General features: G+C 38.7%; 1 long non-coding RNA gene across 1 annotated transcript; it reads left to right on the top strand.

Moving 5' to 3' along the window:
• The first annotated feature begins 722 nt into the window (after window positions 1-722).
• Window positions 723-8,584, top strand: LOC130438370 (uncharacterized). The gene is made up of 3 exons (XR_008909316.1): window positions 723-823; window positions 7,408-7,523; window positions 8,531-8,584. It is a non-coding gene; the product is annotated as an uncharacterized LOC130438370 (long non-coding RNA).
• Window positions 8,585-21,177: the final 12,593 nt, after the last annotated feature.

Here is a 21,177-nt window from a genome sequence, read left to right as displayed (position 1 = left end):
CATTTATTTTATCTTCATTTAGGTGAAACAAGAGACTAAAGGGTCTTTGCTCATACAGTCCGAAATTCTCGTATGCGCTTTTTCATATTTGGCGCTCGTTTGTACAGTGTCTCAAGTGTATGTAGTCAAAAACACCTTTCAAAATCCGCATAAAATCAAACCCAGTCCGAATTTTTTTATGATGGAGGAAAATATCGGGGCAGGGTGTTGTGTCATCACATTGTTTTGACACAACGTGAGGTCGTATTGAACGTGCGAAATGCAAATTTCTGATTCTATGTGCACTGGGCTTAAAAACTCCAATGCCAGGTTTCACAGACAAGGCTTAAGACTAGTCCCAGACTAAAAATTAATGTTTGACCTGTCTTAACTGAAAATAACTTGCCATGACACATCTTAAAATATATCAGTGCCATTGTTTTGTCTCAAGATGCACACCAGTAATATTTTCATCTAAGGCATTTTTATAAATGTGCCTCAAATATCCTAATTTAACAACTCCCGGCATAAACTAAGCCTTGTCTGTGAAACTGGGCCTAAAATTTTCCTGGTCCTTGAAATAACAACAAGGTTTTTCTAACTTAAACACATGCAAATGAAACATTTTTACTAATTAAAATAACAAATGTACTATTAAAGAAACAATGTGTATTCTGCATGAATTATATTTAGAGGTGTAGATTGTGTTGCTTATCTATTCTTTGTTTTTGTGTTTTTTTCATCAGCGAGATGCATGCGCCGCTGTACTTCATTCTGTGTGTTTACTGAGGTGTGCTGTAACAGTTTTAACTCCTGCTCTTATCCAATCAGCTCTCTCGGTTAGGTAAGCACCTTTCATCTTATCACGTTCCTTTCATTCGACCCCTTTGTTTGCTTTGGTGCTGTTGCCATGACGACCTGACTGAGGACCCCCGTTGATGGGACATACCATTATGGGTGGGGGCATACGCTCAGTTGTCTCGGCCAATAATGAGCCCGTGTGTCCGGGGTTATAAATCTAGAGGCAAGAATATGTGCTGACAGTGGGTTTGTCACGGTACAATACATCTACAAAATCCCCTCTAATGCTGCGGCTCTGTGCACAGGTGTGAGCTGTGCAGGTGTGAAGCCAAACTTGCCTCATTTTTTACCTATCACTCCGATGCCTTTCTTCCCTCTTTACTTTGTCTCTTCGTGTCTTCTCTCGTAGGTTTCCACGTCTGTGTATGAAATGTCAGATTGATACATTTATTTCCCTGTGGACTACAATGCTAGGGTAGTGTGTTCTGAGGGTTGCCATAGCAACGCAGTGGTGTTGCTAAGGTGTTAGTGTGTCGCTCTGAGGTTGCTAGGTTGTTTTAGTCGGTTTCTAGATGTATTTTTCTGGTATAAGTCAATAGAGCCCATCATCAATCGAGTATTCTGGCCTGTAAATAAAGGTCCGGATACCTTAAAATTTCTGACCCCAAAGGAAAATGTCATTGATCAGATGTTGCTCTTTTAGGAGATTTGATGGGATTTCTAACATGTGTCTCATTTACTTCTCAACTTAGTCTCAGATGTTTCTCCTTAAATGCTTGGGAGAAAAAAAATGAATCAAACGAGACAATTGTTCAAATACATTTCGCCGTAAAATTACTGTAGGTTGTAGTCGTAAAACAATTTGGAATTGGGCAAATTTGATGAGAAATTTCATTTGTGAGATTTCCGTTTCTTTCTTTGGAGAAATATTTGAGACACAGATGAGACTAAAACAACGGTGTCCATTTGATCTCCATTTGATCTCATTGATGCCTAGGAGAAATAACTGAGATATTACAGAGACTTCATCTGTGATATTTCTTTCTTATGGGACACACAAAATGGTCTTTTTTTAGGAATGCATTTCTAGAACATACACAAAATATATTAGGATGTCACATAAACTGTTTTAGACATTGCACGTACAGTAAAAGCCACACACACACACACACACAATGTCACAGTTTGTTATCTGTGCTAGAGCAAACCTTTCAAGGTGTGTCATTTTCATCCCTTTTAACCACTTGACTATAAAGGTCTCGTGTAAACAGTCGTGTTGTTAGACCCCGACCCTCGATTCTGAATAGCATCTTCTCCAAGTCTTTAAATCAGTCGGTGTTGATTGACCTCAGTCTCAGGACGCACCTCCCCCCGTTCTGCGTGTTTTAATCATGTGCTTTCGCTCCCTCCACCCGCCACATGCGCGCAGACATTTAAGTGCAGATGGTAAAAAGACCGGCAATTTGTTTCAATAAAGCCTGTCGGGCGGGTGCGAGGGATATTTCGCTTCTGGTTCCGCATGTGGAGATGCTGACAGGAATACTGATGGGTCCGGAGTCGTCTCTATGGGGTCTCTCTCTCTCTCAGTCTCTCTTGATCTCTCTTTTTCTCTGTAGCCCAGATGGTTAAATGGTCATTAGATTTGCAGAGTGTCCTCTTAACACACACTGATCTGCATAGACGGGTCTTCCGCTCGGTCTCAGCGTGATGACTGTGTGATTGGGCCCTGAGGGACCTTAGTCATTTCCATCTGAGTCAGAAGTGCGGCTTAATAGAGCACAAGGCCAGCGGAGCTGTGACAATAGACAGCAGGTTAGTGGACTGTCGGGATATAATCATGAATTACCCTCGTGGCTCTTCAGCTGGGCATCTTTGAGTTTCATTTACAGTGAGGAAAATACAGATTAGAAGGTTTGGAAGAGTCAACATATTAAACAAGGCCTTCTGTTTGGACAATCTCTTCTGAATGATCTGGGGATTGTTCATTATATATTCAACCTCATGTCCATTGTACCCAATAACTTACATTATATAGACACAAAACCATGTCTCAATTAATCTTTTGTGTTCCACAGAAGAAAGAGTCACAGACAGGTTTACAAACACATGAAGATGAATAAAGATGACAGAATATTATTTTCAGATAAACTTTTCCTTTATTTGGTCTCCCTTTCCAGCTAAACCAGCAAAGACCAGCAAACCACTAAAAAGTATAAATATACTTCTCACCAAATTCCAGCCTGGAAAAACCTCCAGCGCCGTTCATTTCAAATGTATGATGTTTTATTCACTGTATTTATTCTGTTCCTGCCTTCAATTCCCTGTTCTCCCATATTCAGAGGGGTTATCTAAATGCTAATATGCCGATGCATTAAACCGGGGAGGAAGCGCGGATACAGTGCCGACCCTTTTGTGATGGAAAAGAAAGACGAATAAAAATAACCCCAGGATTTTTATAAGGAAGGGTGGGGGTAGGAGGGATTGCCTCTCTCATTTGGTAAGTGTCACCCTGATATGAAATGCTTGGGGGGACGGCAGATCTCTCCGATAGTATTGGGTTTCTCAATGAAGTCAAACCGACACGCATTTACTTAAGGCAAGGCCCAAAACAGATCCTCATCCTTTTAAAACATTGGTTTTAGGAAACACACACAGCTGCTGGAGATTTCAATGAAAGAAATGATGAATAAACATTCATTAAAATCGGACTCGATGGCTCCAGTGTTAAAATATTGAGTTACGTTGACTTTTAAAGCGGTAATAGCTGGAAAGGATGTTTGTTGGCCGAGTCAAACCACACGAGTGTATAAATGTCAGGACTTGTAAATCATGGATCTGTTCTAAACTTCCTTTAGTCTGAAACTGAACCTCAAGTGACTGATTTAGAGGGTTCCATGTCGGAAACAACTGCATGTGTTGGACAAATAGTTCTCATGTAAAGTGCTTAAGCACTGCAAAAACTAAGGTTATATTTGTTAACATTAGTGAATGCATTGACTAACATGAACTTACAATAAACAATATTGTTTTTCATCTTTGTTAATGTTAGTTAGTGTCAACACAGTAAAGTTGTTGTTCATGTTAGTGCACAGTTCAACTAATGTGACAGATACGACTTTTGATTTTAAAAAGTACTTTGATATTAACATGAACTAAGATAATTAAATGATATGAAGCATCGCTTATTGTTAAGCAATCTTAGCTAATGCATTAACAAAAAAACTTAATATGAAGGTTAATCAAATAATTATCTTATTTTGTATGTTTGTCTTGCTTTCCTGTGTAAATATATAAGTAAATAAGTAAGTAGTAAAAATTACAGTAATTCATTCTTTTTGTATGAAAACATTTTCAATATCAATATGTTTGTTCTTATATAAGAGACCTTTTTCCTTTCAAATCAAGTTTATTTTTCTTATCAATGTCCAAGGACATCTTGCTCCTTTGTAAGTCGTAAGGACCACAGTTGAATCAAACTGCTTTTAATTTCAGCAAATAATTGCGTGTTTTATGGAATTCAGTCTCATCATTTGTGTATAAATAACAGGCTGTTGCATTATCGTGTAATACGTACGCTAAAGTTAGATTTTGAGTGCATGTGATACGCCAATGTTTGCGTGCACCTAGGTGGAGAGAAACCATTTTTAAACGTACATGAAGAGGAAACAATGAAATAATTAAAATAATACTGTTAGGTTTAGGGTTTGGGGACAGGTTAATGAGACAAATTGCTGTTTAATATGCACACATGCTAAATTGATATGCACGCAGAATCGAACTTTGGCGTACATATGACACAATATTGCACGTATTATTTATACGCAATTCATGCGGTTTCTTTGTTTCTCCTATTGAAAGCAGGTATTTTGCTGCGTGTTTTACCACTCAAGGGAACATGTCCTGGCACTCAAGGGGGTTTGTCCCGGGCCGGCTTCACGTGGGAAAGTCACGTCAATGCCATAAAAATACATTGCAAAATAAAAGACATTGGGTAAAATAATTCAAAAGGGTCTCCATCTTAAATACTGGTGTTTTTAGATTAGTATTGGCATTTGCTAAAAACATGGGATATAAAAACACTGAACAATAAGATTTTTTTTTCAACTTTATTTTTTGTAGCATCTTATATAAACAACCAAAATGTATTTTCTGTATCAACATCTTTTAATTTCAGCTGTAAAAGTTTAGCTATAAAGTGCAACCACATTAGCATTACATAATCTTATTTTTGAAGTTATGAAAATACTAAATGTGTATCTATTTATTTTAATAGAAGGCATTTATAGCATTTTCATAGTCTGTTGGGGTCTATGGAGTTGGAGTGTTTTTATTCTGTTGGGTTAAGGTCTTGTGTTAAATGTGACTTTTTTGCTGTGTTCTGCATGTACGTCACTTGCAGCTTTTTATTTGCAAATATAATTTCATTCGACATCTTTCAGACTAAGGTTATTAACTGATATTGCTTTTACTTCATCTGTCATTTTGAATGGCTTCTGTGTAGACATTAACATCAGTCTAAGTAAATGGTTTCAGAGATGCATGGAAGGTAATCTTTAATGCGGGCATCTCTTCATTCTTAACTTTGATGTTTTGTTCTTGGTGAGAAGAGGAGGATTATGTTTCGGATCTGAAAGCGAGCTGCATATATATAATACCCGTATGTGCACTGCTAGGTTTACAATGAGCAAAAATGTAGTTTTGGAGGCCTGTAGCTAAAATTAAAAGGCATCAGGTTCCCCTGAACACCAGAACCAGTGTCTTTGTTCTGATGAATCTGCAGCCAAATGTCCCCAATGAAAATCACCAGCCCCGAGAAACCGAGAAACAGAGATCTTTCCCATTCTTTCGGGATACTTTTAGAATAGTTTACGTTCTCCTCAGGTTTGACCTTCAAAATCCTCTCAAACTCGCCTCGCAGCTCTTCTTTCAGACCTGTTTTCTGGGAGCGTGGATCTTTTTTCCCTCTCACAGGAGACGCCAGCTAATGCGATGATTCATGGCTCAGCCAACAGCAGGCTCAGTGCAGGTCAGAGCTGTATTACAGTGTTATCAAATGTGGCCTGGAGGCTATAACCCTTCTTTAACATCATGTCACGCTGCACAGGTTGAGCATTTCTCATTTGCACCCTCACTGTATACGGACAAAATACATTTATTTACAAACACACAATCATGCATACATAGTTTTATTTACCTTTTCAGATTACATTTCTAATAATGGTAAAGCTATAATCTAGTCATTTAAATTTAAATACCAAGAAGTGTTCATGTCATGTGATCAACAAACGGGTCCTCATTTGAGATGTAAAAAGTATTGCATACATTAATGGCCAAAAGTATACAATAGTTTGTATATATACATTTGATGCTGCCTCGTGTTAGATTAAACTGTAAAAACAGTGTACAATGCATGTACAAAATGGACAAAAATACTCAACTTTATTGGAATTTATTGGAGAACAAAATTGGCAAAAATGTGAACTAAAGCAGGCAAACTATCAGGGAATATGAGCTGTATTTGCCTGTACAAAGATGCATAGAAAAACATTGACTACTTTATAAGTTATACATTTTTGTTGACTACAGCACCAATTTTCATGTTTGTTGAGTTAATAAACAATGTGTGTGTGTGTGTGTGGCGGGGACCAATTCATGTGGACTCAAAAAAACATACAGTATAAATCGTCAGAACGATATTTTATTACAAAAAGTTTTCAATGATCTTTAGGTTTAGGGGATAAAATATACACTTTGTACAGTATAAAAATCATTACATCTACGGACTTTCCCCACGTAAGTGTGTGCACCTGTGTGTGCTTGTGTGTGTGAGCGCGTTTTGTCAAGCCTGCCTGTCAAAGCTGAGCTTTAGTTAACACTCCAAGCACAACTATTTAACAAAAATACAACATTTTCAATACATCAACGACATTTGAATAAACAGCAAAGACCTTAATTTTCACATTTATTTAAAATTTTATATTGCATATTTAAACATGAATTTCAAACTTATTCACTAACGTGTGATAGATCCAACTATGAGATATGGCTTGTAGATCTTATAGATCTAAACTTTGAGTCCAGTTTCACTAGATCTCTCTCCGTCAGGAACAAATTACACCTGGAGATATCAACTCCGTTGTGAGTCAATCCTTTAACCCAACCACCAGGGAGATATAGAGCTGAAGGGAAGAACAGCAGGCAGGAGACGAAGTGATGTTAAATAGACAGACAAATGATTTATTGAATAATCTCAGTTGTGTGTTGATGCTCAGTCAAGCTCTGCCAAACTTCGTCTGACTAGAAACAGATTCAATATGTGTTTTTAACCATTCAAGATTACAGTATCAAAACATTGTCTCATGACATTATTATGGACCTTGAGATGGAGACCAATGGATACTCATATCAGCATAAGACACAATACAACTCCCAATGAGGTTAAACAACAGGAAAGTAAGGAGCAAATAATATGAATAGAAGTGAATAATAAAATAAATGAATGAATACATATGATGAATATTGTAATAAATGTGATAAATGAAATAGAATAATAAAATGAATTAAACAAGAAACAATGTATGTTTCTATCCAGATCTATCACGTGTTTGGTTCATTTTTGAATTTCAGGATGCGCTGCTGTGCACAAGGTGAGCGACCCATCTGAAGTGACCCGTGACAAGCAGAATACATTTTAATCAGACTGGAAGCTGCGGCCAATAAAAGTGTCAGACGAATGTATAAGTGTAAGTCTTTCCTTCCACTTCATCCATCACACTGAAGATGCGAGGTCGAGTGCATTGCATCAGCGCTCGGTCATCCGTGCATTCCATGCACGCAAATAATCACGTGCTGTCTTTAAAAAATATCATGTTGTATGTCATTCCAAACCTTATATCTGTCACTCTTCATCTAGTTTTCTCAGTCTGTGTCTTGCTGGGTTGCTCCTAAAACAAACACGTGACATCATTTTGGTCACTTCAACTCATATTTATATGATCTGCATATTTACATCTGATGTTATTTCTGCAACGCTACAAACACCAGAGGAACATTTTTGAAATTTCTGATAATTTTGGGAGGTAAAAATGATCTGATGTCAGTCTTATGTTTACAAACCGTCAGGGATGATCTGACTCTTTAAATCTTCAGTTACAGAAGTACTGTAGCAGTGGTAAAGATGATTCTTTTGTTCATGATTCAGCAAACAAAAGACATTGATCCTCTGCAGAAAAAAGATCTGAATCTGCAGCTCCACGTTCAAGAAAAGCCCACACAACATGAATTATGTCTTCTTGAAGTATAAGAACTAAATTCTCTTGTGAGACAAATTCGGTCATAGAGATTTTCTTTAATGTCTTGAAGGTATGACTATGTTGTCTATTTTTTCCTTGGACACTTGTTACATCATAAATGCTGTATAACTATTGCTAAGCAATATATTGATAAATCTTAAAGTTTTTTTAAACTTATTTGATCACATTTTCTAATTTAAATTAGAAACAGTAGTTCTGTGTGTGTGGCTGTAATTATAGGTGATGTAGAAAGAATCGGTATGATCCAGTACATCTCAGTCGTGTCTCCTGATCACAATTCCCCAAAGCCTTCTCTCTCTCTCTCTCTCTCTCAAATAACTGTCAATCAAGAAACAAACAGCTTGTGCTCTGTTTTGATGCTGAGCTCAGTTTAGTATGAGATTGTTGAAACTTTATGTAATATCAGTAGTGAGAGAGAAGCTGTTTTTGTCTCGCAGAGCTCAACATTCCTGTGGGTTCAACCTCGCCTTCGGATTCCTGGAGAAACGAACCGCCTTTCCAGACACACATCATCGCTGTTCAGGTTATTAAATTCCATCACACTCTGTCTAGGTGAATCAAATTACCGTGTCGAGCGGCTTCAGGCGAAGCTCAATGGAGCACAAGCTATTTTGTGAGTTTGTGAAGCGTTACATATGAATCATATTTTGTGAATCTGAAAGTATTTAATGAACCTGTAATGCCGCATTTAAAACGTTTAAGATGGTAAAAGAGGTGATTAAGTCAATTATATAATATATACATGTATTTATACACTTATATTCTGTAGGCCTATTTAAAAATTAACTCTTTTTGTTTATTTTTAGGGTTGTCAAACGATTAATCGCGATTAATCGAATCCCGAATAAAAGCATGCGTTTACCAAATAAATGTCTGTGTACTGTGAATATTAATTTTGTATTTAGAAACACATACAAATACATACATATATTCAAATACGTACATATAAACATTTCAATATAATTTCCGTTATAGCAAAATAAGGATTAAATTGTTAATGTTCTGCCACGTTATTTCAACCGTATAGGTTTAATAAATATTTATTTTGCATTTGTCTATGGTACACTATTCCTTTATTGCAGCTGTCTTTAGTCAATCTAGATACATCTTCGATTTACCCCAAAAATTCTCTCTCTCCATATTACACACCGGCAGAAAGAAAATATAATAACCCGGAGTCCAAATGGCATGTAGCTGTGGTCTATCACCTCCATCCTCCCTCTCATCATCACATTACAATCGCCGGAGCCCCGGGCTCTTCATTATAACTTTGATTAAAGGGCAGAATGGAAGGAAAATGGCACTTGGCCAATACAAACGAGATATGACAGAAGACCCGGACTACGCGTCACCTTATCCATTCCCACCTCTCGTACTCAATATTACATACACGCCCACTGTCAGAATACAGAGCAGTTTTTAACCCCGAGGCCTTTATTCCATTCCTTCTCTGTGATCTTGGATCATATTTACCTGCACCTTTCGCTGCGGCTTATATATTGTACACGACAGCCGGCGTTCTGCCATAAGAGATGCTATCCAGCAAGGTTTGTTAAAGTCTTAAACACAATACCTGATGGTAAATTAATGATTTTGGGGAATGGACATGGCAGATCAAGGTGTGTATTTGCTCTTTGAGTTTGAACAGGATCAAGTTGCACATCTGAGGGACTCGGTTAGGAGAAACCAATGCAAGTTGGTCCGTCTAACCTAATTCATCTAATACTAGTGCAAGAGGAAACTCGACGTTAAGATTCTACCTTAGTCTGAATGTGATGATAACACATTTTATAATTTGATAATGTTATAGCGGTATGATTATGAACAAGGTGGACTGTTGAAGAGACTGTTGAAATATGGAAGATTTATAATGTTGAAGATGTATTTCTAATGTAGTTGATACTAAACCACCCAAAATATCCTCTTTTGAGTATCACAGAAAAAAGAATCATATCCAGCTTTTGAAAGACATGAGTGACAAAATTCATTTTTCGTTCCTTAGGCCCGACCGCTGATACAGCAGGTGTTAGGTTCAGTCAATGAAGCTTGAGAATTGACAGCAGCTCACGATGTGTCCGCTACAGCAGTTTGCTCATCATTAGTACGGTCATTAGCTGGATTATTAGAGCACTGGACGGTGCGACTCAGTCTCAATCCTCGCTGCTATTTTCTAGTCGCTGGCTTCCCAAAAGCTCTCTATGTTCAACAGCCCCTGACAAAAGAGACAATCAGAGCATGACAAGAGAGAGAGAGAGAGAGAGAGAGAGAGAGAGAGGTGGAGAGAGGGAGAGAGAGAGGGAGAGGTGGAGAGAGAGAGAGGTAGAGAGAGAGGGAGAGAGAGGTGGAGAGAGAGTGGTGGAAAGAGAGAGGTGGAGAGAGAAAGAGAGAAAGAGAGAGAGAGAGGTGGAGAGAGACAGAGAGACAGAGAGAAAGAGAGAGAGAGAGGTGGAGAGAGAGTGGTGGAAAGAGAGAGGTGGAGAGAGAAAGAGAGAAAGAGAGAGAGAGAGGTGGAGAGAGAGAGAGGTAGAGAGAGAGGGAGAGAGGGAGAGAGAGAGGGAGAGAGAGAGGGAGAGAGAGAGGGAGAGGTGGAGAGAGAGAGAGAGAGGGAGAGAGAGGTGGAGAGAGAGAGGTGGAGAGAGAGAGGGAGAGGTGGAGAGAGGGAGAGGTGGAGAGAGAGTGGTGGAAAGAGAGAGGTGGAGAGAGAAAGAGAGAAAGAGAGAGAGAGAGGTGGAGAGAGAGAGAGGTAGACAGAGAGGGAGAGAGAGGTGGAGAGAGAGAGAGAGAGAGAGAGAGAGAAAGAGAGAGAGAGAGAGAGAGAGAGAGAGAGGGGGAGAGAGAGAGAGCGAGAGAGAGAGGTGGAGAGAGAGGGAGAGAGAGGTGGAGAGAGAGAGGTGGAGAGAGACAGAGAGAAAGAGAGAGAGAGAGGTGGAGAGAGAGTGGTGGAAAGAGAGAGGTGGAGAGAGAGAGAAAGAGAGGGAGAGAGAGAGAGAGAGGTGGAGAGAGAGAGAGAGAAGAGAGAGAGAGAGAGGGAGAGAGGGGGAGTTTTTTTCAATCTTTTTTATCCTCCCTAACTGGATCAGCACTTACTGGTACCAGATAAGATTGAGAATAAATGGAGAATTTCATTTAATTTGTAGTAAATCTATTTTAAGAAGTCCTGATTGAAAATTTTGACTGAAGTAGATAACTTGTCCTTCAAATGCATTTTATTTTTCAATCTGCCGTCTATTACCATCCCATTATAGAGAAAGGACATTTCTACTTATAAATGAGGAAATTTTTATTATGATTAGAACAAATTGCCCACAAACAAGTGGACAGTGCACAAGTTTGTATTTTTCTTTTTGTAACAACAGCACATTTCATTGAAAAAAGAAAGCAAAACAAAGAGGAAAGTGCAACAGTACATCTAGCATATACATGCATGGTAAATAATAGGTTTGCATGATAAAATGTAATCCAAAAAAACTCTATTTTTCATTTGTATTTCCTTCATTTGCATGTTTTTTAAACCTAAAGAAGTTCCTGGGACTGAAATGTTTTGTTGATTTATCACTTATGCCTGATGAGAAAAAGGATTTATTTGTGGCAAGTTATTCTTACTGTTCCGTACAAACAGCACAGAAAACTTGAGCAGATTACAGTTCTGAATGAAAGTTTCTTAGAAACACAATCATAGTGACATGAGTTTTAGACAGCACTATTAAAAGCTAATATTTACAGATAGATTTTTGGCTCTCGCTAAAAAAACCTCGCTCATGTCTGACTGACAGTGCCTTTGAAGGCCTGTTTGTTGTCTCTTGATGTTTGACATCTTCTTCCCGCTGTCAGTCATGACAATTAAATATTTTCATCAGACTTTAATGAAATCAGCCCCCCTAGACGACATCTTTTATTGTGTCTGTAGGCAACATCGCCGTCCCGATTTCGACTTCATTTAAAAGCGTTTTGTTGGCGTGTTGAAATTTTGAAGGTCAACTCTTGCGTTTGCTTTTTCCTATTCATTAGAGTTTCATAGTTAATTGGATTTTTAATTAAGCTGCCACTTTAATTAAAGATGTCAATTTGATGACGGCTTAATACTCCCATGCCACCGGTTTCATTAAGAGCAATAAAACTGTCAGACATGGAATTCCAGAGGACGTGAACCTCATATCTCTCTGCGTGCACATTACCATTGGTTATTATTACCTAGCAGTCTTTCATTACAGTGCTGCTGAATGTGTGGGTGTGTTTATCAACATAATCTCTCCTCTGACTCTGTTTCTCTACAGAAATGAACTCCCGCAGGTCGACACAAACAGACGTGTGCTCGTCCACCCTCATGACAGTTTATGGCATGTTAGAAAAATAACAACAGGTCGGTCACTTTCATTTTTTTCCCAGAGGTGGTTATATGACAAGAGCTCTAGTGCATGAGTCTAAAAGATTATTGAAGGGATAGTTCATCCCAACTATCGGTCATCATTTATTCACCCTCTTTTATTCATACCCTCACCGGTATTTGACTCTTTATTTGAGACACTTTAAGAAATGTCTCAGTGGTTTTGTTCATACAATGGAAGTCAATGAGGACCAATGTTGCTGTGTTACCAACGGCCTTTTAAATGTCTTCTCTTGTGTTCTTCAGAAAAAAGAAAGAAAGTCACACATATTTGCAAGGTAAAGGGTAAATGATATTGGATGAACTATTCCTTTAAATTTGATGATTCTCACAAAATTGGATGACACAAATCTTTTAAAGATATGAAAATAGACACCACTACAATAATCACTTATTTCCTGTTACAGTAACTTATAACTTTACATTCGTTAGGAGTAAATTGAAGCAATGGCAGGTATTGTGATATACTTTTACATGGTTAAGGTGAAACATTAAATGTTTCCTCATTTGTGAGTTGTTTTTGATACCCAGAATAAAAACGTGGACTTCCATAATGTACTTAAGTGCTCTGTTTTCACGCACTAGTTTTGTACTTAGTATACAAAAAATTATTCTTTAGATCTTCCTAAAATAATCTTTAGAACATCTTAATCTTAAGAGCATTTTTTAAATAGAGAAAGTATGTTCAAAGCACATTTTTCAGTACTAAAGATGACTTTTTTGTATATTAAGCACAAATTAGTTTGTGAAAATCAAACACTTTAAATACATCATTGAATTGCACTTCTTTCACCTGGGAATTTGTAACGAAAGGTTAAGGATCTCATGGCCTTTTTAATAATAATATTTATTATGTTTACTTGACTTGTTATTATCAACATTTTTCCTAACAAACGTCGCCACAAAACTATAAAACAGAAGGAATGTTTGTTTGAGGGTGTTAGTTCTTGGCGTTTTATACATTATATAAACACGTCAGTACAATATGGCTCTGTTGTGGAGGTGGGAGTTTTGCCATATTCTAGCATGGCAAATGAATAACACATGTGAGATTCTCTGTCCCACCCAGAGCCAAAGACAGAAACCTTTCTGTCGGTCTAAAATGGCCAATCAGCTTCCCGAAGCGCAGCCTTTACGTTCACTATAACATCCCCTGTTAAATATAAAACAGGACAAATTGAAACAGGAAAACATTATACAAGTCTTGGCAGTTGGATGTTAAAACGCTGTCACTCAGAATCTCCTGTGCAATTTCATCTGTATCCTGTAGGCAAAGTGACTTCCGATCCCCCGGCAGTTTCAGGGCGTCTCCATTCACAGAAAAAAACAACTTTATAACGTCTCAAGAGCGGGACAAATTTTCTAAATGGTTCTTTGTCTCCAGCTGGCAAATGGGAAGCCCAACACGGATGGCAGCTCTGTTTGTTTGCTCTTCACTGCTGACGCTCTACAGTTTTGGCCCAAAGTGTGTCCATTTGGCTCCTGCAGGCGACCATTAAACCTCACACAGATGTTCACTGTATAACTCCTGCCGGTCATCTATAAAACATGAGAAATGCTCTGTGTATGTCAACTGTAAGAGTCATTTTGTCAAAGTGTGCAAAAGTATTTTTTTAAGAGTGTCTTTACTATAGCTTTTTTCTAATAACTGTAGGTTTTTGTATGAATCACATGAGTTATTTTAGTTTGCTTGTAGTATTTTTCATATTTAATTATAATTATTTTTATGTTAATTTTAGGTAAATTTTTACTGCAATTTTTACAGTTTTGTCGCTTTGATCCTTTTGGTATTTTTGTATTTCCATTTTATAGAGACATTTAAGCTGAATTCATTCTTATTCTTATTTTAGTTTTTGTTTATAGCTACAGTATAATTTTAGTGCCTTTCGGTTTAAAGGCAACATTTCAAATTTTTGTTTAATTTAAGTTTTTCAAATAATGTTGAGGCCAATATTTTATCTGATTTCAACAATCAGGAATGTATTCATAGTTTCGATTTTTGAAACTAAAATAACCTTCCTCACATCATGCAATTTAGTGGCCTGGTAAAAAAGCAGGATTTTTGACAGGCTTGAATCCACTTCATTCAAATGAGTTGGAAGAATAAATTGGTACTTTATTCAAAGGAGTCGCCTTTTTTAAACTGCAAACTATGGGTAGCTTGGCGAGGTATTTTCAGCTTTCCTACACTTGAAAGATTTCTGCCGAATGCATAAAAAATCACATGTTAGCGTCTACCAGCATCTGCCTTGCTCTTCCCAATCTGTTCATTAAGTTAACAGGCACCCTTCTGATCCTTGATCAAACATTTGTACACAGAATAATACGATGTGTTGATATCAGAACCATGACCTTAATTTGCCCACGTAGCATCTCCCACAGAAAGATTCAACAGAGGTTGAAACGCTAAACCTGGGAAAGTCTGAGATGGTCAGATCTTTCGAGAATGTGATAGGTGTACAGATGGTGCCGGTCCGCCGCGGCTGGTGGTCGGTGTGATGTTGCCGTGCGGTGAGGTGGAATATAGTGTTGGAAGCAGCTGTCTGCCGCCTGGACAGAATTCCAGAGATTCCCGCACCGGATCGGCGGCGTTGTGTGCCATGAGAGCAGGCCGGACTGGTAGAGCATGAATAGAGTCAGTTAGATTACAAATATCTCCTGATGAAAAGGGCCAGAACTGAACCCATGACACAGAAACAAAGACACGCTTTCAAAGAGAACGAGAGGAGAACAAAGGGAGATTGAGACATTGAGATGTGTGAGGGGGAGAGAGAGCATAAAACAATATGAAGGTCACATTAAAACTGTTTTAGAAATGCCTTCATCGCGAATTGTTGGCTACTGTTCAAATGCCCCTATAGACGTTTGACTTCTTTATAGAAAAATGTGCAAATCCATCATCTAAAGTTAGTAAAAAACGGTTAAAAGAGCCTGTGTTGTTCGTTGATGAAGAAGCACTTATGGTTAATCGCAGGAAAATGCTTGAAAGATCAACCCAACAGGTGTTCAGTGTGTAAAGTTTCAGCAAGACAGATGAAGATATATGAATAGACAAAGAGAAGTGAAAAGATATGTTGATCTTCACAGATGAGAAAATCAAACAGGTCACGCTCTGCTTTTCTTCAGGGAAATATGTTGGCATTGCTCAGCTTTACAAAACCAGCAGAAACACTCTGGAAATGGATTTAGCTTTCTCATTCAGCCTTCATTGTGATACAAAGACCGCAGGCAAAACAATCCTTCTCTAAATGAGCTTTTTTAGGTTTTCCTGGACAAAATATAGTGCAAAGGTGTTCTTGAAAGTTAAAAGGACACGGCTAGGTGGTTGCTAGGTAAAATATGATGTATTATTGGTTGCCAGGGGGCTTATCAAAATCAAAAGAGCTAACCTGAAATGGCTCCGCAACTATAAAAAACAGCAATAATAAAGTCACAGCGATGCAGCTTTTAAAAAAAGCTTCTTATCTACAACCTTTGTTTTGGCTATAAGTTTTTTTTTTTTGTGGTTCAGCAAAGCAAATTTGTGTATGGATTTTTTTTTAAGTACCCGTATTTACAGAAATACAATAAAGTTCTGTGTTGGACTTCACCCAAAAATTCTGTCATCATTTACTCATCCTCTTGTCATTTCAAACTTTTATGACATTTTTCTTCCGCAAAACACAAAAGAGGATATTTTGAAGAAATTTGGTAGCCGAACAGCACTGGCACCCATTCACTCCTATTCTATAGACGCAGAACCAATGCAAGAGAATAGGGCCAGTTAACTACATTTTTCGAAATATCTTATTTTGTGTTTTGCGGAAGAAAGAAACGCACACAGGTTTGAAATGACAACAGGGCGAGTTACTGATGACAGACTTTTTATTTTCAATTTCTCAATATTATTGTGGTCACATGACTGCATGAAACGATAGGTCTTGCGAACTAACAGAATGCTAGAAAAAATAATAGATGTTACCTTTGTCAAGGTCCATCTGGTGCAATTGTTTTATTTTATAGAAGGGATATCTAGGTCATTTGACCCATCTCATGCTATAACTTATACCTCTATGCAACAGTTATGAGTAGAGAATAAAGAACAGAGGATGCTTATGGCACATTTCCAAGTCATTCGTCATTTCAAATATTGCAGAAAATACCGTACATTGGTCGTCACACCAAGGTATTATCGTACGGTGAGATTTTTCATATTGTTACCTCCCTAGTATATTTATAGAAAAAATAGATACGACCCTTAAACTAAAATATATTTCATCTTGAATATAAATGAGCTGAAATATTTATATCTCCAGCCTTCTGTTTGAATTCGGATTAGATCTGTGAGAGTGATTATATTTTCTCACGAACAGATGAGAAAACACATGACCAGAACACAATAAGCAGTGGAGTGCCTGTGTGTGTGTGTGGGTGTGTGTGCGTGTGTGTGTGTGCGTGTGTGCATGTGTACAGAAATTGTGTTTTGAGGGCAGCAGCTGTATCTTCACCATGAGCACACACACCACACAGAAGTCTCTTAGTCCCAGAACAGTTTTCTTCATTTTTCCCAGCAGACTGGACAGACAGACGGACACACACACACACAGCAGATGGGCTGGTTGGGGATCAGAGTCCAGCTGCCCATGAAATCAGACTGATGATTCAGCAAACGCAAGACGACGTTTCTGCTTATAAGGGCAAATAAAAGCAAGTGAGATTCCTCTTGCAGGCGCTTTCATCAGTGGGTCATTAGACTGCCGGAGCTCAAGGTGTCTGGAGAGCTCATTCTTTATGCATGCTGTTACTGTCCTCCTGGGACACACCAAAAAACTGCCTTTGTATCATGATCAACAACAAAGAAATCAGGTTTGAGTTTACCACGGTTTAAGTGTGTTGTTAGTTTGTGATGGCCGGACAAATATGGTCAAATCACTGTAATGCATAGTGCAATAAACACAAGTAGTAAAAAATGCATCAGCAATAAAATTTAGAAAAGCAAGAAGGAAAATTTCAAACCATTTACTGTATATAACAAATTTACAAAACGATCTTCTCTGAGAGCAGACAATTTTATCCCTGTGTTGTGTGGTAAATATTCTAAGTCGAATAGGAGGAACAGGTTTCATTCTCAATGCATTTTGCAGTTTTATCCAATGCCGATTTGTTTTAAGCTCAGTAAAGCAACACCTGTGTTAAACTCGCTGAACTCCAGCTGTTCATGTCATCCAGTGATGCATCAAGCGGAAAAAGCTGTAAGCCGTTGCAAGAAAGCTCAGCCACCTGAGAGAAATGCTTGATCGTTTTGACGTCTGAATGACTCGGCAAGCTAGCCCCTACAAAATGAACCCCGGCACCTCCCCGGCCTGGCACTGCATCCTGGGAAAGAGCGGGCGCATTCACACACGCACAGCGAGTCTTAGAAAGATCAAAGGTGCCTGTAGACACTAATGCAGATCTGATGGATTATCACCAGATAAAACCACAGAAGAATTCAGCACTCACTTTAAATCTCATTGAGCTGACAGAGGGCCGGAGGGGGGTTTATAAGTCATTACGAGCTCTTTTCTTCTTCCTATATTTTAATTACAATTATTCAGATATGTGGCATAGACATTACACAATCTTTAAGGCACTTTGAAGTATTTATGATAAACTGTGATTTGTAACCTTTGCCTTTCTATTGCCAACTCTGTTTTCAACATAAAATTGCAGGTTTTACCTACATACTTTTACATGACCTGAAGTCACATGATGTCAAACTGATGTCTCTCAAAATCTGACCTGACACCTCAACTTATAAAACATTATTGTAAACTTACCGGTGTAAATCGGAGTAATGAAAAGTGGCCGTTTCCAATGCTTATTTTAACGTTTAATGTTATAAACGGGAAAAAACCAAACTGTTGGGTTAAATTAACCCAGAGAATCTCCATTAGCAGGTTAAACAACCCATAATTGTTTCATTTGTGAGCCATCAGCCTGGTTTGTCTATTTTTGACCCAATGACAATAACCCCAAATTTTTACTTGTTCAAATAGTAAACATTAGCCGAGTGCAACCGTGAACAAACTGCTTGTAATTTTCCTTTTCTTTTTTCTGTTGCTGTTTTGGTCATATGAAGAACATCTTGATAACAGAATGGTTATTTATTCTCAAGTAAGTTGAGGTTTTCGTCAGTGAGTCATCAGAGACGTTTGTAAGCAATCATTACACGTCAACAGGTCTCTTCAGCCATACCTGAAGTACCAATAAGTGCAATTCATAAACTATTTTTACTCAGAATTACACTTTTCTTTTCTGCAGAGGATGAGATGTTTGCTATGAACTTGCACATCTGTCCAAAGATTTAAATAAAAGTCATTTGAAGTGTGCGAGATTTCTGGATATAACCTGACTCGTCCTTTCAGAAACAATTTGCATGTCTTGTTTATAATGGCAGATGGAAAAACTGATGAAAAAATCAACGTTGAAGGGATAGTTCACCCCAAAATTCTGTCATCATATAATCCCTTTCGAGTTTATCAAAATGTATTTACATGTATTTGTTCTGATGAACACAGAGACAGATATTTGGATAAATGCTTATAACCAGACAGATCTCAACACTCATTGACTACAATAGTAGGAAAAATACAATTGTAGTCAAAAGTTCCCCAGAACTGTCTGCTGTACTACATTCTTCAAAATGTGTTCTTTTGTGTTCAACAGTAAAAAAGATAGTATTTTTTTCTTAAAGGGAGTCAATGGATGTTGAAATCTGTTTGGTCATCAGAAAAAATAAATGTATTCACATTTGGAACAACTCCAAGGGGAATAAATGATGACAAAAGTTTCAGTTTTGGGTGAAGTATTTTTTTAATTTTACAGAATACAGAGACTTAACTCTGTTTTCAGGATAAGAACACAGAAAACGTGGAGCACTACAGCATTTTGGACTCGACTTTTGCACAGGTAAGCAAGATTTTCTTATCGTTGTGTTGTGTTGTTATAATCTTTACTAAGGATATGTTCTGCTCAATTCTTTGAGTTTTGAACCTTCATGAGGAGATGTTGCTCAAATCCAAACCCGGCCCGGAATCCAGTGGAAATCTGTTGATCCGTGAGCTGACAAGACTCCGCGGTGGGCCAGCGGATGGGATACGAGCCCCTCTGCACCACTGGCTCTTTTACACGTTGTGACAGGCCCTGATGGTCCGAGCCTCTGGGGGCCTGTGGGTATTTATCAGAGCCTTTCTGCCTGTTGACCAGCCTAGACAAACACCGTGCTAAGAGCTCGGAGAAGTGCTGACCGAGCGAATACTTTTCCAGGTTTGAATAAAAGCCACACACTGGCTTGAGGATACGGTGTCGGAGGCATTGAGATATTCCTGCAGCTTCAGGATTTCCTGGCCGTGCAGAGGTGAGAGTCGACAGACACACACACGTTTTTTGCGGTTGATTTGATGTGCAGTCAGTTGCAGACAGAATGGTCGAGAGAGAGCGCGAGAGAGAGAGAGAGAGAGAGGATGGTGTCAGCTACTGAAAAAATAAAGGGGGAGGTAATGAGTGGGAAATAATCTCAAGTGCATTCTGGGAGAGGACAAGGCAGTTCTTTTCGAAAATATGTCTGCTGCACAATCACAGATGAAGGAAGGTTTTCATATCTTGAGTAATTTTCCGTGAATGAACATTTGTGCGTACTCATTCTCACTGAATGAAACTCTCTGTCTGGCCATGTTTATACCTGTCCAGGGCGATCCGATTACAGACGGTCTTCTGAGATCATTGCGTACACCTGGTTTTAACATGCTTGTCAACTGTGTCTTGTGTGACCACTGATCGAATTTCAAAAGGAAACCCTCCTGCCAGCTAGACCAGCACCAGACCAAAACACTCATGCTGGCCCGAGCTTGTCTTTCAGCTTATGTCAAACTCTGTGAGACCATTTTGTCAAAACATCATTGTTCCCCAAATACATTTACTTTCAAGAGCATGCTTTCCGTTTAGGAGTGCAGGGCCATCCCGGAGGTTCAGGTGATGTGGAGTCTGTGTCGGGGGAAGAGAGAGAAAACTGAAGTCAGCTGAATTCAATCTTCTGACCAGGAGGTCATGACCCCTGCTTGAGAAGACACCTCAGGAGGGGAAGCACATGATTGGCCACCCCGCACACTTCTTTCCTTCGTGTCGTCCAGAGCAGAGAGGCTTAATGGCTTCCTCAGCCCTCCTACAGCTCTCTCTCTCTCTCTCTCTCTCTCTCTTTAACAAGTCTACCTCTCTCTCCTTTCCTTTGTTCCTCTTCCTCCCACTTTCATTTTCACTTCATCATTTTTCCTGTCACTCTTTCAACCTCTGCCCCACCACGCCTTCCCCCCCTCTCTGTAACTCAGTCCTGTTCATCCAAAAATCTGGGAAGACTGTCTTGTGTAGCAAATGTATGTGTGTGTGTGTGTGTTAGATTCAGCAACATTCTGGGATGAAACTAGGAAAGAAGGAAACTTAGATATTTAAAACATTGTGAGGACATCAAATCCTCCTATAATTGAAACTGTGTGTGTGTGTATGCATGTGTGCATGTGTGTGCATGTTTGTGTGCATGTGTATGTGCGTGTGTATGCATGTGTGTTTTTGTGCATGTGTGTGCATGTTTGTGTGCATGTGTGTGTGGTCTCTTTTTCTCTTTTCTATCCATTAGCAGGCCAACACTGGAAATTGCCAAGGGCGGCTTTCTCTACATGTCTTTTC

The sequence above is a fragment of the Triplophysa dalaica genome, chromosome 16 (genome assembly GCF_015846415.1).
Source record: "Triplophysa dalaica isolate WHDGS20190420 chromosome 16, ASM1584641v1, whole genome shotgun sequence".
NCBI lineage: Eukaryota > Metazoa > Chordata > Actinopteri > Cypriniformes > Nemacheilidae > Triplophysa > Triplophysa dalaica.
The sequence above is the reverse complement of the archived record's forward strand: the minus strand, read 5'-3'. Positions and strand labels throughout refer to the sequence as shown.